The 14,833-nt window shown below is 44.3% G+C and overlaps 1 protein-coding gene across 2 annotated transcripts in view; it reads left to right on the top strand.

The window, feature by feature from the left end:
* Positions 1 to 458: 458 nt before the first annotated feature.
* Positions 459 to 14,833, top strand: part of LOC109898684 (glutamate receptor ionotropic, NMDA 2C) — a 79,537-nt gene continuing 65,162 nt past the window's right edge. Inside the window, exon 1 of one of the 2 annotated variants that reach the window (XM_031834659.1) lies at positions 459 to 1,771. The gene's annotated coding sequence lies outside the window, so the exon portion shown is untranslated. The remainder of the gene's footprint in view (positions 1,772 to 14,833) is intronic. The other variant, XM_031834660.1, reaches the window with a different exon arrangement.

Raw genomic sequence — 14,833 nt, 5'->3', positions numbered from 1 at the left:
GAAGGTAAGGCATACCATGCATGCCAAGAGAGAGAGGCGAGAGAGAGAGGGGGGGGGGGATAGAGATAAACATATAGGAGAGAGAGAGAGGGAGAGAGAGGAGAGGTAGAGAGAGAGAGAGAGGGGGGGGGGGTAGAGATAAACATATAGGAGAGAGAAGAGAGGGAGAGAGAGGAGAGGTAGTAGAGAGAGAGAGAGAGGAGAGGTAGAGAGAGAGAGAGGAGAGAGGAGAGGAGGAGTAGAGAGAGGGAGAGGAGGAGAGGGTAGGAGAGAAGGTAAGGCATACCATGCATGCCAAGAGAGAGAGAGAGAGAGAGAGAGAGAGAGAGAATGAATGAATATGAAGTCACGTTGAATGAGTTGCAGATAGCGGGCAGTGCCGAGCAGTAGAAACGGAGAGGGCCGAGGGGAGGGGTGGAGAAATAGTAAGCAGGGAGGGAGAGTGAGTGAGAGAGAGAGAGAGAGAGGGAGAGAGAGAATCAAAGGATAAATCCTTACTACATAATGATTAGGACTCACAAGCCCTTCCTGTGACATGGAGTGTAGAAGCCAGGATTACAACGGGACAGAGTAAAGAGGCTACAGGCAACACAGGGGGAAGGAGGGATACAGGTGCAAGAAGAGGAAGGGGCACACGGGAACAACAAGTGCATTGAACACGGCCACTAAAGGTTTCAGGGATCCATGCAACAACCTGCATCAAGAGCGATTTGGAAGCTCACAGGCTGACCTGCTGCTGCTGTCCTCTGTCTGGGCCATCTGTCTGTGGGCGTTGAAGCTAGCAAACCCAAGCCCAGCATCTGGACAGCACTGTGTCTTACTTAATGGAGGGGCCAGCGTGCCGCTGGAGAGCACGGGGAGCAACCGGAGGCTCAGGTTATCCTGCAGACGTGAATTCGATGAGAAATTGACATATAGTCGATGAGTGTGTCATCAAAAGATGGGCGCGACAGCAGTGGGCAGTGAGAGAAGGACGAGGGCGTCGGGCGCAGAGTTTTGACTGTCGGAAGACGTGAAGAATTTCACTGAATCAACCACTTGTTTTCGGTTGTTTTTTTTATGGCTCTAACTGCGTTATTGGGCTTCTGAGATATTTTCTCTTGGCCAGGAAGTGGATACAGATTAGATGTGTTATCAGAGGTGAGAGGCTGCTGAAGACCAGCCAAGACACAGAAATCACACACACACACACACACACACACACACACACACACACACACACACACACCTATGCGGTATGCTTCATTACAATGAGTACATATATACACTCTCTGCCCTATTGAGCACACACATACTCACATACACACATACAGACACAGCCTATCTCGCACAACGCTCGGTGACTTGTTACCGTAACAAACCTCTCTGGGGCTAGCTGTTCCAACTTCTATCCTCACGCCTTACACTGGAAATTAGCCTGTCACTACGGCCGTGGACTGCCTCATTCTGTTTATGAGTTGCTCCTTATTTCCTCTGGCACCGTCTTTCTTCAATCACCCTCCATCACTCTATCCATACTTCCACCCCCCCACCCCCCCACCCCACCTCCCTTACCAGCAAGAGATAATGTGACCTTCTGCCAAAGTGCTGGAAACCATGCCACGGTCGCAGCGGGCTCCTCTGTTGCTACTGAAATAGACTCCAACAAGTGCCGAAAGGAAGGGAGCGGGGGAGTGAGGGAAGGGAGACAAGGGAAAACAGAGAAGCAGGACAGCTGAAGCCACGGAATGAGCCAGTGGGAGCCAGGGCTGGATGCGGATTGCCAACGCAGGTAATGGATCCCTTTCCCTTTCCCTTCCCCTACCACTGTCTAGCCTAGAGCTGTACCCAGACCCACCGCACTTTACTGTCTCAGACTGCCTGCTTGTACCGGACAGAGAGGGGTCGGCTGGATGGAAATAATTTCAAAAACAAATGTGATTGCAACGGGCTGCTGTCAATATTGTAATGTACAATGTAATATTGTAAAGGAGGCTGCTGCTTTGTCACAGCTGCTACATGTGTTTGTTTTGCTCTTCGAAAGTAAAGAGACGGTGTAGATAGCAGACCCATCCTCCTCCCACTCAAGTCAGATGAAATGTAATGTATGCTTGGAAGTTGGAACTAAATAAACCATTTACTGTGAACTGTGGGGACTAGATCACAGGACCTGTGTAAGGCGTCAAAGGACTGGCTGTTGGCTGTGTGACCGTGTGGCAGTATGACTGTACCTGTGTGTCTGTGGCTGTGCTTTACTTCACAGTGTCACAGAGGATTTGGCAAAGTTGATTGATTCATCATTATAAACAGGAAAAACAGAACAGCTGAGAAGAACTGCAGTTGTACACTGCATGCTGAAACTGCCAGAGAAATTGAATTGCCACTGAGAAGTGACTTTGGTCCTGTGGGACAGGAGAGTGAATGAGACTTCTGTAATTATACTAGCATCCATCCCAGTGCTTTAGTTTCATGAATACAGAGCAGTTCCTTGACGTTCTGTAGACAAACTCTACCTGTCAATTGTCTTCTGTTATGGCACTCCCACCCTGCGTTTGCATTTCAACTGAAGGAAGAAAGAGAGAGATGAAGAAAGAAAGAAGAATGAAATTATGAAAGAAAGAGAGAGGGAGAGAGAGAGAAAGAGAAATTGTTAAATTGATGGTTGAAATGGGATTGTTAAACTGACCATGTTATTCAAACTACAATGACCGTATCCACAACAACGTTCAAGGTCAGATACCGGTGAGAGAACCCCAAGCAGGGAGAACTTGTCAACGTGGATATCCATATACACTGTATGAACCCCGTTAGGGTTTCCTGTAAGACAGTGGCACTGCTCTGAACAAAGACAGTTAAGAAAAAAGATCAACCACCCAGTTTTATCATTTTGAGAGGGGCATTTCACCTGAGTGCTTCCGAGAACATTTCCTAATACCTGTGGTATTTTTAGACCAGCTAGAGTGTGTGTGAGCCTGGTTCTGACCAAGGCAGATTGTCTAGTTCCATGCATGGCCAAGCATTACCTGCCTAACAGGTTGGAGATTTGTATGCCAACATAGTACACTGGCATTATGCATTACTGTGTCTACCTTTTTTTCTGTGAGTTTCACTTGGGAGAGAAAAATGTGTGAGCAGAAGTAAATAATGTATTATAAACAGTAGACAGTTTAGCACCAGTTGTTCTATATCGTGGTTTCCCTGATGAGATGTATAGTGAATAAGGGTGTGTGTGTGTGTGTGTGTGTGTGTGTGTGTGTGTGTGTGTGTGTGTTTTTTTAATTAATTTTTTATTTCACCTTTATTTAACCAGGTAGGCTAGTTGAGAACAAGTTCTCATTTGCAACTGCGACCTGGCCAAGATAAAGCATAGCAGTGTGAGCAGACAACAAAGAGTTACACATGGAGTAAACAATTAACAAGTCAATAACACAGTAGAAAACAAAGGGGGGGTCTATATACAATGTGTGCAAAAGGCATGAGGAGGTAGGCAAATAATTACAATTTTGCAGATTAACACTGGAGTGATGAATGATCAGATGGTCATGTACAGGTAGAGATATTGGTGTGCAAAAGAGCAGAAAAGTAAATAAATAAAAACAGTATGGGGATGAGGTAGGTGAAAAGGGTGGGCTATTTACCAATAGACTATGTACAGCTGCAGCGATCGGTTAGCTGCTCAGATAGCTGATGTTTGAAGTTGGTGAGGGAGATAAAAGTCTCCAACTTCAGCGATTTTTGCAATTCGTTCCAGTCACAGGCAGCAGAGTACTGGAACGAAAGGCGGCCAAATGAGGTGTTGGCTTTAGGGATGATCAGTGAGAAACACCTGCTGGAGCGCGTGCTGTGTTGGGGGGAGGGTTAACAGATGAGACGTCCCATATTTGGAAGCAAGGCTCTGTGTGACAGGGGAACGATGCATTGATCCCTGGGTATGCTGGCTCGCCTCTTCTAGAACTGGTCATCACATAGCATGGAATACACACACACACAGACGCACACACACATGCGTGCTTACACACACACACAGATGCAGACACAAGCACTCAGTCACACACTGACGCTAAAACACACACACACAAGCACCCACACGCACATGCACACTTACATACACACACACACATTCTGACTCACCAACGAACAGAGGCACACACACTCATTCGATCCATCCTACCATGGCAGACCAAAATGTACAATATCTCACCTGTCTACTTGTATATTGTTTTTGGAGGGCTTTTTTAAAAGAGGCTTTTAGGGTTGAAAATATCCAGACATCCCCAACCTTGAGTGACACTATAGAGCAGGGCAACAGAGGGTTAAATCCTGAAGGACACGGGACTGGGGGAGGGGCGTACAGTAGGTCATCTAGAGAATAAAACAAATCAGCAATCAAGCCAAGATGTTTTTTAACAGATGCTTGGATTAATCCAGCCTTCCTCCACTACATCACACAGTCATACTCAACCACTATTACACACAGAAAGGGTTCACCAACTTTCTCTGTAGCTGTGTAGTTTAGTCTCATAGAGCACAAACATGAGGATAATCACAGCATTCTCCACTGGGTGTTTGTCCTGCTTTAATGGTGCGTGCATGTGCACCTAATCTGTGCATATGAAACAGTATAGCTTCCGTCCCTCTCCTCGCCCCTACCTGGGCTCGAACCAGGGACCCTCTGCACACATAGACAACAGCCACCCTCGAAGTATCGTTACCCATCGCTCCACAAAAGCCGCGGAGAGCAAGGAGAACAACTACTTCAAGGTCTCAGAGCGAGTGACGTCACCTATTGAAGCGCTAGCTAGCAATTTCACATCGGTTACACATACATGCTGCCAAGGTGAGTCTGTCGGGAGAAAGAAAAAGTTGGTTCCAGTCTAAAACAACTGTCCTCATTGGTCAGTTGTGAAATTTGCACTCTGTCTGGTCTGAGCCAAACTAGGAGACCACGCACCAAGTCCCATTAGCTGGCTGTTTGTTCCCTCCCATCCCAGTGTGTCTTCAATGACCTCCAAAGCTCTTGTCTCAGGGTTAGCTGCTGCTTCGTCAGCTGTCCAGCCTGCCCCACGACACTCAGAGCTGATCAACTTAATGAAATGGTAGAGCTATCAGTCCTCACCCATCCTCACCCAGTCTCCCCCTGTCCCTCCACACAGCAACACATCCCTCAACTCTGAGTGGAGAAAGGGCATGGAGAAGGGGGATAGGAGGGAGGTGGAGACAGAAGGCTGGTAAAATGACAAGGGGCCTTTACACCTGAACAAACAAACAAGACACACATGCATGAGATGCAAATTGATCAAGCCACAGGGACAAGCCAGACAAGCACACACTGAGCAGTAAACAATGTACTGCAGGGGGAAGGTGGCTTCATACCAGAGCAATCGAGCCAACGTCAAATAAGAAGTGAATTCCACCCAGAACCAACAACGCTGCGTCATCACGTAATCCTTTTCCAGTGATATATGGCCCTCATAAAGTAGGGAAGAATTGACAGGGCACTATACATGTTGAGAAACACATGAACCTTAACAGTTATATGTGTTTGCTTCCTGGTGTGTATGTTACAGTATGCCCCTGCAGCACTCACATAGCAGGGGGTAGAGGTCTCCGGTGATATTTTAAAGGGGAATTTAGAGGCTGGCTTCAGTCAGTGTCGTTCTCCTCCAGAAGTTTATTGCCGTTGTACTGCTTCACGGGCAACAGAGACTCCGGTCCCCATTTGTATTCAGGGTGCAGTGCTGTGTGCACCTTGTCTAACGTCCTGTCGCTGTTGAAAAGGAAAACTGACACAATGTTGCCTGGCTGGGGGAGCAGAGCAGTGTCTTCTCATCCTTCTCTCTCTCTCTCTCTCTCTCTCTCTCTCTCTCTCTCTCCCTCAGAGTGTGCATCTGTGAGAATGTGTGTGTGCATGTGTGATTTGTAATGGGAAAAAAATGTAGTAGCCTAATTGCCATCTATTCACGCTTGTTTGTGTTGTACATAATATTTCACTAGTACAACTACAACCTTAGATCCCATTCCTGAGAATTGATGTGCTGTTTATTGCAATTAGATATCGATGCCATGGCTGTCCACGTCAAAATATAAAGAACATCTCTAATTCCATTTGAACAGCTTGGAGTGGGCATGATTCATTTATATGAATCAGGTTTGGGGTTCTGTGATGCAGCCTTGACAAAGTGATAAAACCACAAAGTTGGAGTTTTGGGCAAAGAAGTCCCTCAGGGCTCATTTAAAGAACGTAATAAGGGTACATTCAGTTTATCAGTACCTTCAGTTCGTTTTTGCACCAACACTTTCACTTCAATCAATACTTTAGCTCTACTGAAAATGTATTAAAGTCAGATGCTTTACGACTATAGCTTTCATGGGTTTCTGTAGAACAGCATTTGTAACCATGTGTATGAGAAGAGACATGTATCTGGCCCAGTTTTGGCATGTTAGTGAGATGTCAAAGAGAGAGGCGGAACTTAGTGTTGTCGCTGGTCTCAGCACATGGCAACACAACGTTTAAAGCAGAAAACACTCAAACACTCAATGGGATGGTTACCGTATAGTATACTGTAATCCATGAGGTAGATTATTAAACAAAGTGGTATGTTCATATTCATGTGTGAGGGGTCTGTCAGGGCGGATGGGTGGGCAGCAGCCAGCAAGTCAGCTGTCAGAGCAGGATGGTGACATCTGGACCGGGAGGGGATTCTCCCATCTCCATCGTCAGCCATGGACCTTAGCTTAACCAGGGTTTTAACCATGATCTCTGCTCCACATACCATATGGACACACATGAGGGCCACAGACAGCACGGCCAAAAGCCAGGACTACTACAACCCAAAGCTTACACCTCCATGACCATGTCGACCCAACCGTTTCTCACTTGACACCGTGATTTACAGTGCCTTCAGAAAGCATCACACCCCCTTGACCTTTTCCACATTTTGTTGTGTTACAAAGTGGGATTAAAATAGATTTAATTGTGATTTATTGACAAAGATCTTCACAAAATACTCTGTTATGTCAAAGTGGAAGAACATTTTAATGTTTTTTTTACGAATGGAAAATAAAGCACTAATCTATCTTGATTAGAAAAGGCTTAAGCCATGTTTCAGTCAATACAGGTTAGAATCACCTTTGGCAGCGATTACAGCTCTGGACACCTGGATTGTACAATATTTTCCATTATTCTTTAAGGAATTCTTCAAGCTCTGTCAAGTTGGTTTTTGATCATTTGCTAGACAGCCATTTTCAGGTCTTGCCATAGATTTTCAAGCCAATTTAATTCAAAACTGTAACTAGACCACTCGGGAAAATTCAATGCCGTCTTGGTAAGCAACTCCAGTGTATATTTGGCCTTGTGTTTTAGGTAATGCTGAAAGGTGAATTTGTCTCCCAGTGTCTGTTGGAAAGCAGACTGAACCAAGTTCTCCTCTAGATTTTTGCCTGTGCTTAGTTCTATTCCGTTTATTTATACTAAAAAACTCTCTAGTCCTTTCCAATGACAAGCATACACCTAACATTATGCAGCCACCACCATGCTTGAACATATGAAGAGTGGTACTCAGAGGTGTTGTGTTGGATTTGCCCCAAACATAACGCTTCGTGTTCAGGACAAAAAGTTCATTTATTTGCCATTTTTTTGCCGTATTACTTTAGTACCTTATTGCAAACAGGATGCATGGAACCTTGAGGAAATTTACAGTTGATTTGTCAGAGGACAAACCATCCACAGAGACAAACTGATATCTTTCCGACAGATAAGATCTAAACCAGGCCAGAACTCTGTGTAGACCAATTTGGGTTTCCAATCTCTCCAAAAGAATGTGGTGATCGATGGTATCAAAAGCAGCACTAAGGTCTAGGAGCACAAGGACAGATGCAGAGCCTCGGTCTGACGCCATTAAAAGGTAATTTACCACCTTCACAAGTGCAGTCTCAGTGCTATGATGGGGTCTAAAACCAGACTGAAGCGTTTCGTATACATTGTTTGTCTTCAGGAAGGCAGTGCGTTGCTGCGCAACAGGAATGGGAGATTTGATATAGGCCGACAGTTTTTTAAATATTTTCTGGGTCAAGGTTTGGCTTTTTCAAGAGAGGCTTTATTACTGCCACTTTTAGTGAGTTTGGTACACATCCGGTGGATAGAGAGCCGTTTATTATGTTCAACATAGGAGGGCCAAGCACAGGAAGCAGCTCTTTCAGTAGTTTAGTTTGAATAGCGTCCAGTATGCAGCTTGAAGGTTTAGAGGCCATGAGTATTTTCATCATTGTGTCAAGTGATATAGTACTAAAACACTTGAGTGTCTCCCTTGATCCTAGGTCCTGGCAGAGTTGTGCAGACTCAGGACAACTGAGGTTTGGAGGAATAAGCAGATTTAAAGAGGAGTCCGTAATTTGCTTTCTAATGATCATGATCTTTTCCTCAGAGAAGTTCATGAATTTATCACTGCTGAAGTGAAAGCCATCCTCTCTTGGGGAATGCTGCTTTTTAGTTAGCTTTGTGATTTTCTTATTTTCCTCAATTAAGTTGGAAAAATAGGATGATCGAGCAGCAGTAAGGGCTCTTCGATACTGCACGGTACTGTCTTTCCAAGCTAGTCGGAAGACTTCCAGTTTGGTGTGGCGCCATTTCAGTTCCAATTTTCTGGAAGCTTGCTTCAGAGTTTGGGTATTTTCTGTATACCAGAGAGCTAGTTACTTATGACAAATGTTTTTTGTTTTTGGGGGTGTGAATGCTTCTAAGGTATTGCACAAGGTTAAATTGAGTTAGGTGGTTAACTGATTTTTGTACTCTGTCCTTGGGTAGGCGGAGGGAGTCTGGAAGGGCATCTAGGAATCTTCGGATTTATAGCACGTCTTTTGATGATGCTTGGTTGGGGTCTGAGCAGATTATTTGTTGCAATTGCAAACGTAATAAAATGGTTGTCCGACAGTCCAGGATTATGAGGAAAATCAATAAGATCCATTTATTGCACTGTGGCAGTGAGTAGGTCCGGAGAAATGTTGGACAAAACCCACTGAGTCGATGATGGCTCCGAAAGCCTTTTGGAGTGTGTCTGTGGACTTTTCCATGTGAATATTACAGTCACCAAAAATGTGAATATTATCTGCCATGACTACAAGGTCCGATAGGAATTCAGGGAACTCAGTGAGGAACGCTGTATATGGCCCAGGGGGCCTGTAAACAGTAGCTATAAAAAGTGATTGTGTAGGCTTCATAGATTTCATTACTAGAAGCTCAAAAGATGAAAACGTTTTCTTTTGTAAATTGAAATTTGCTATCATAAATGTTAGCAACACCTCCGCCTTTCCTGGTTACACTATGGTCACTAGTGTAACCAGGAGGTGAGGCCTCATTTAACACAGAAAAGGCTTAAGCCATGTTTCAGTCAGGCCAATCACATCAAGAATATGATCAGTGATTAGTTCATTGACTATAACTGCCTTGGAAGTGAGGGATCTAACATTAAGTAGCCCTATTTTGAGATGTGAGGTATCACAATCTCGTTCAATAATGGCAGGAATGGGGGAGGTCTTTATTCCAGTGAGATTGCTAAGGCGAACACCACCATGTTTAGTTTTGCCCAACCCAGGTTGAGTCACAGACACGGCCTCAATGGTGATAGCTGAGCTGACTACACTGACTGTGCTAGTGGCAGACAGGCTGACAGGCTGGCTAACAGCCTGCTGCCTGGCCTGCACCCTATCTCATTGTGTGGCTAGGGGAGTTAGAGCCCCGTCTATGTCCGTAGATAAGATGAGAGCACCCCTCCAGCTAGGATGGAGTCCGTCACTCCTCAATAGGCCAGGCTTGGTCCTGGTTGTGGGCGAGTCCCAGAAAGAGGGCCAATTATCTACACATTCTATCTTTTGGGAGGGGCAGAAAACAGTTTTCAACCAGCGATTGAGTTGTGAGACTCTGCTGTAGAGCTCATCACTCCCCCTAACTGGGAGGGGGCCAGAGACAATTACTCGATGCCGACACATCTTTCTAGCTGATTTACACGCTGAAGCTATGTTGTGCTTGGTGACCTCTGACTGTTTCCTCCTAACATCGTTGGTGCCGACGTGGATAACAATATCCCTATACTCTCTACACTCACCAGTTTTAGCTTTAGCCAGCACCATCCTCAGATTAGCCTTACCGTCATTAGCCCTGCCCCCTGGTAAACAGTGTATGATCGCTGGATGGTTCGTTTTAAGTCTAATACAACGGGTAATGGAGTCGCCAATGACTAGGGTTTTCAATGTGTCAGAGCTAATGGTGGGAGGCTTCGGCGTCTCAGACCCCGTAACGGGAGGAGTAGAGACCAGAGAAGGCTCGGCCTCTGACTCGGACTAGCTGCTTAATGGGGAGAACAGGTTGAAAGTTTCTGTCGGCTGAATGAGTGACACCGGTTGAGCCTACAGCATTTCCCTCCAGAAGCCATGAGAAACATAATTCCACTTTGACATTATGAGGTATTGTGTGTAGATCAGTGACACACAATTGAAATGTAATCCATTTTAAATTCAGGCTGTAACACAACAACACGTGGAAAAAGTCAAGCTGTGTGGATACTTTCTGAAGGCACTGTCCATCTGTGTTAGCATGACCAGGGTGAGAAGGACATGACTGATGAATCATGCCAGGCCAGTGCTGCGAAAGGCTCAAGTAAACACGTGTTAGGTAAAATAGATTACACCCAGGATACCATTGTAATCTGCTACTGCCTCTCAAAGATTATTACCCTCACGCCCTTCCACATACAATCTGTTCAATCTCGCCACAGAGAGTGCTGACAAAGCAAATGCAGAGGATGGAGTTTGGTGCTATAAATGTGATACGGGTGTGTAGAGATATACAGTGGATATCAACATTTGTCAAATGACAGGACAACACGTTACTGTATTCTTGGCATTGAGAAATTCGTTGTATACCCTTGTGCCTTTGATGTATTGCCCTTAAAATAATTGATCAAACAAAAAATGTGATTAATGATCAAATGTTGGCTGATGACACAGTATATAATCTTTCATTGGGGTTCCTTCCTAATGGGTCTGGCAATGATGACAAATTGGTTCTATATGACCTGTCTGTTTGTGTTGGCAACAAATGTGTTCTGTGCACTTTCAATATAGTATGAGAAATTATCACCTTCGTCCTGTGCTGCAGCTACATGAAGATGACATGGAAATGTAGTAGTCCTACATTATTACCCATCTGCTAAGTTATTAACAACCTGCCTGTCATTGTACCACTGACACACAGAGACAGGACATCTGTTAAGTTATTAACAACCTGCCTGTCATTGTACCACTGACACACAGAGACAGGACATCTGCTAAGTTATTAACAACCTGCCTGTCATTGTACCACTGACACACAGAGACAGGACATAACCTGCTGGCCTTTGCCCTACTAACACCACAGAGACAGAGACAGGACACACTGTAAACGTCCAAACCCATTCTACCTGTGTTTTCACTTTGAACAAAAACAAGGGGGTTGAGCCCTGAGCCATCTTGGGCCGGCCTTCTAGGCTAGGAGTGTCTTTGTGTTAATCCCGCTAACTCGAATGACCCTGCTGCCCCAGAGCTGGAGAGAAAGTGAAAGTCACTTCCAACCTAACATTACAGCCGCCAGAAACAAACAGCAGGTGAAGGTGGTGTGAAGCCAACAAGCATCATTCTCGGTTCTTGGATCTGAATCAACTCGACCCCAAAAGAAACAAAGAAGCGAGAAAAAGAAGGCTCATGACCAATCCATAAACTCCAGAAAAATGTGAATACATTTTGAAAGGTGGAAGAGTGACTCCCAGATGGCCACCGTTGTCATGGACTGGTAATGTTAGGTAAGTGTTGGGTTACATGTTTAGCCTGCTAGCTATGTTAGCTGCTAGAGTGTTCAATGTTCAAGCTAGCTAACAAGGCTACTTAGCAAGCTAACTAACGGCTTCTGTATTTAGACTGTTTTGTACTCAAAGAAATCTAACGATGGCATCATGTAGCTACACTGCATAAACCCTACAAGATGCCCAATGCCTTTATTTCAGCTAGCTAACATTAGCTTGCTAAAGCTAGATATGCAGATTGTTTCGCATGTAGATGATAATGCTAGCTAGTGAACAGGATTTTTGGCCCAGGACCACCCCAAAAAATGCAACTACATGTATTCCTCAGGGAGATATGGGTGGGGACGGTCTGATTTAGAGGGAAAGAAATGCTGTATGCATTTTCTGTTATGCTTTGTGATTCAATAATTATTTTGTTGGTAATCAACCAAAATAGTTAGCTATATTTGCCTGTTCCGCATATTGCCTGCCTATATACAGCTTTGATTCCTACCTGGAGTACAGAATGGTACATTAGCATAACACATGTTAAACTGGTTACAGCACCACATCAAGGACACTGTTGTGACACTGACTTATTTGAGAATCGAACCTCTGTGGCAGGGCCGTAAGATGCATTGCCGTCATACTTGCTCTGATGACCTCCTAGTAGGGTGTGAAAGGTGGGAACCGGGAGTAGCACATAACAGTTTGTGGCCTGGAGGTGTGGGACCTAACAACATGGTCGTCATTCAAAACTGCTGTGTGTGGCGAGTACTTGCCTCCCGTGATCCGCTGCGGCAACATATAGGCTTTTTGCCTGGGAGCTGGGAGTTTTATTGTTTAAAGTGTTCAGTTGTCATTGTAATTGTCCCATTTCTTTGTATGAAAACAGTAACTTTTTTGAATGATGAATGATGAGGATTTTTACATAACAGAGATGTATTTATGTGGTCAATCTTTTATCATGCAACAAACAGTCCAAGTCATCCATGATTTTGTTACTACGGCAGTGTAGATGCTGATGGGAGAAAAAAATCATATCACTGACATGTATTGGGCTCCCGAGTGGCGCAGCAGGCTAAGGCACTGCATCACTGCCTCACTACAGACACCCTGGTTTGATTCCAGGCTGTATCACAACCGGACGTGATTTGGAGTCCCATAGGGTGGCGCACAATTGGCCCAGTATTGTCCGGGTTGGGTGGTATAGGCCGTCATTGTAAATACTAATTTGTTCTTAACTGACTTAAAATAAAGTATTGGAATCACTTACTGTATTAGTTCAAGTGTCAATGGCCTTTCCAAACCAAGTTTTCATAGTATTAATTCTAACCCAATGTAATTGTATATTAATTTCTCAGGAAAATACTCTAACAAGCATAATGTCTGCCATTCTGTATGAACAAAATTTCCCCACCAAGTCCTTGGCACTGATCTTCCTGGAGAAACTCTTGTTAGTAGTGAGACAGGAGGGACGAGTCAGTCTTTGGAGGTTGTTGGCACCGTGTGGGAAATCATTAAATGAATTGTTACTTCAATAGTATACAGTAAAATGCAATGTCATATTCCCGTACACCCCACTGTATCCTGTATATATGCCAAATAAACTTTGATTTTGATTTGATAACATTTTTTAAATGGAATTTGAGTTAATTATGGTGAGCACATATGCACCATTTATGAATTTAACCATTAATGAATTGATGCTTGGTAACATATTGGACATGGTCTAACCTGAGAGAGAGGAGGTAGGTAATACTGGCAATGGTCTCACCAGAGAGAGAGAAGGCAGGTAATACACTGGCCATAGTCTCACCTGGGAGAGAGAAGCTAGGTAATATATTGGCAATGATCTCACCTGACAAATAATATACTGGCCATGGTCTCACCTGAGAGAGAGGATGTAGGTAATAATATACTGGCCATGGTCTCACCTGAGAGAGAGGATGTAGGTAATAATATACTGGCCATAGTCTCACCTGAGAGAGAGGATGTAGGTAATAATATACTGGCCATAGTCTCACCTGAGAGAGAGGATGTAGGTAATAATATACTGGCCATGGTCTCACCTGAGAGAGAGGATGTAGGTAATAATATACTGGCCATAGTCTCACATGAGAGAGAGGATGTAGGTAATAATATACTGGCCATGGTCTCACCTGAGAGAGAGGATGTAGGTAATAATATACTGGCCATAGTCTCACATGAGAGAGGATGTAGGTAATAATATACTGGCCATAGTCTCACATGAGAGAGAGGATGTAGGTAATAATATACTGGCCATGGTCTCACCTGAGAGAGAGGATGTAGGTAATAATTATTGAATCACAAAGCAGAACAGAAAATGCATGCAGCATTTCTTACCTTGGTTGATTAACAACAAAGTAATTATTGAATCACAAAGCAGAACAGAAAATGCATGCAGCATTTCTTACCTCTCTTTCAGTGTTGGGGTTTGCACAACCACAATTTGAACTGCCTCAGATTCCCTTGAAATCAGACCATCTCCACCAGTATCTCTCTGTGTGATGTTTGTGTGATTTTACTTTACCAAATGTTATGCATAGATGCATTTTTTGGGGTGTACATGGGCCGAAAATGCTGTTGTCCACCTAGCTAGCTAGCTAGTTATCTACAAATGAAACACTATCATGTCAACAATCTGCATATCTAGCTTTTGTTAGCTAATGTTAGTTAGTTGAAATAAAGGCATTGGGGGGTTTGTGCAGTGTAGATTTATGATGCCATTGTTAGATTCCTTTGAGTACAAAAAAGACTGAATACAGAAGATGTTTGCTAGCTAAGTAGCCTTGTTAGCTAGCTTGAACATTGAACACACTAAGGTTATCAGCTAATGTAGCTAGCAGGCTAAACACGCAACCTAACACTTACTGACTGGTAAGTCAGTGGAGGATGCTGAGGGGAGGACTGCTCATAATAATGGCTGGAACGGTGCGAATGAAATGGCATCAAACACCATGTGTTTGATGTATTTGATACCATTCCACCCATTCCGCTCCAGCCATTACCAGGAGCCGGTC

This window comes from Oncorhynchus kisutch, linkage group LG10 (genome assembly GCF_002021735.2).
Source record: "Oncorhynchus kisutch isolate 150728-3 linkage group LG10, Okis_V2, whole genome shotgun sequence".
Lineage (NCBI taxonomy): Eukaryota > Metazoa > Chordata > Actinopteri > Salmoniformes > Salmonidae > Oncorhynchus > Oncorhynchus kisutch.
This window is presented reverse-complemented; position numbering and strand designations above follow the sequence as displayed.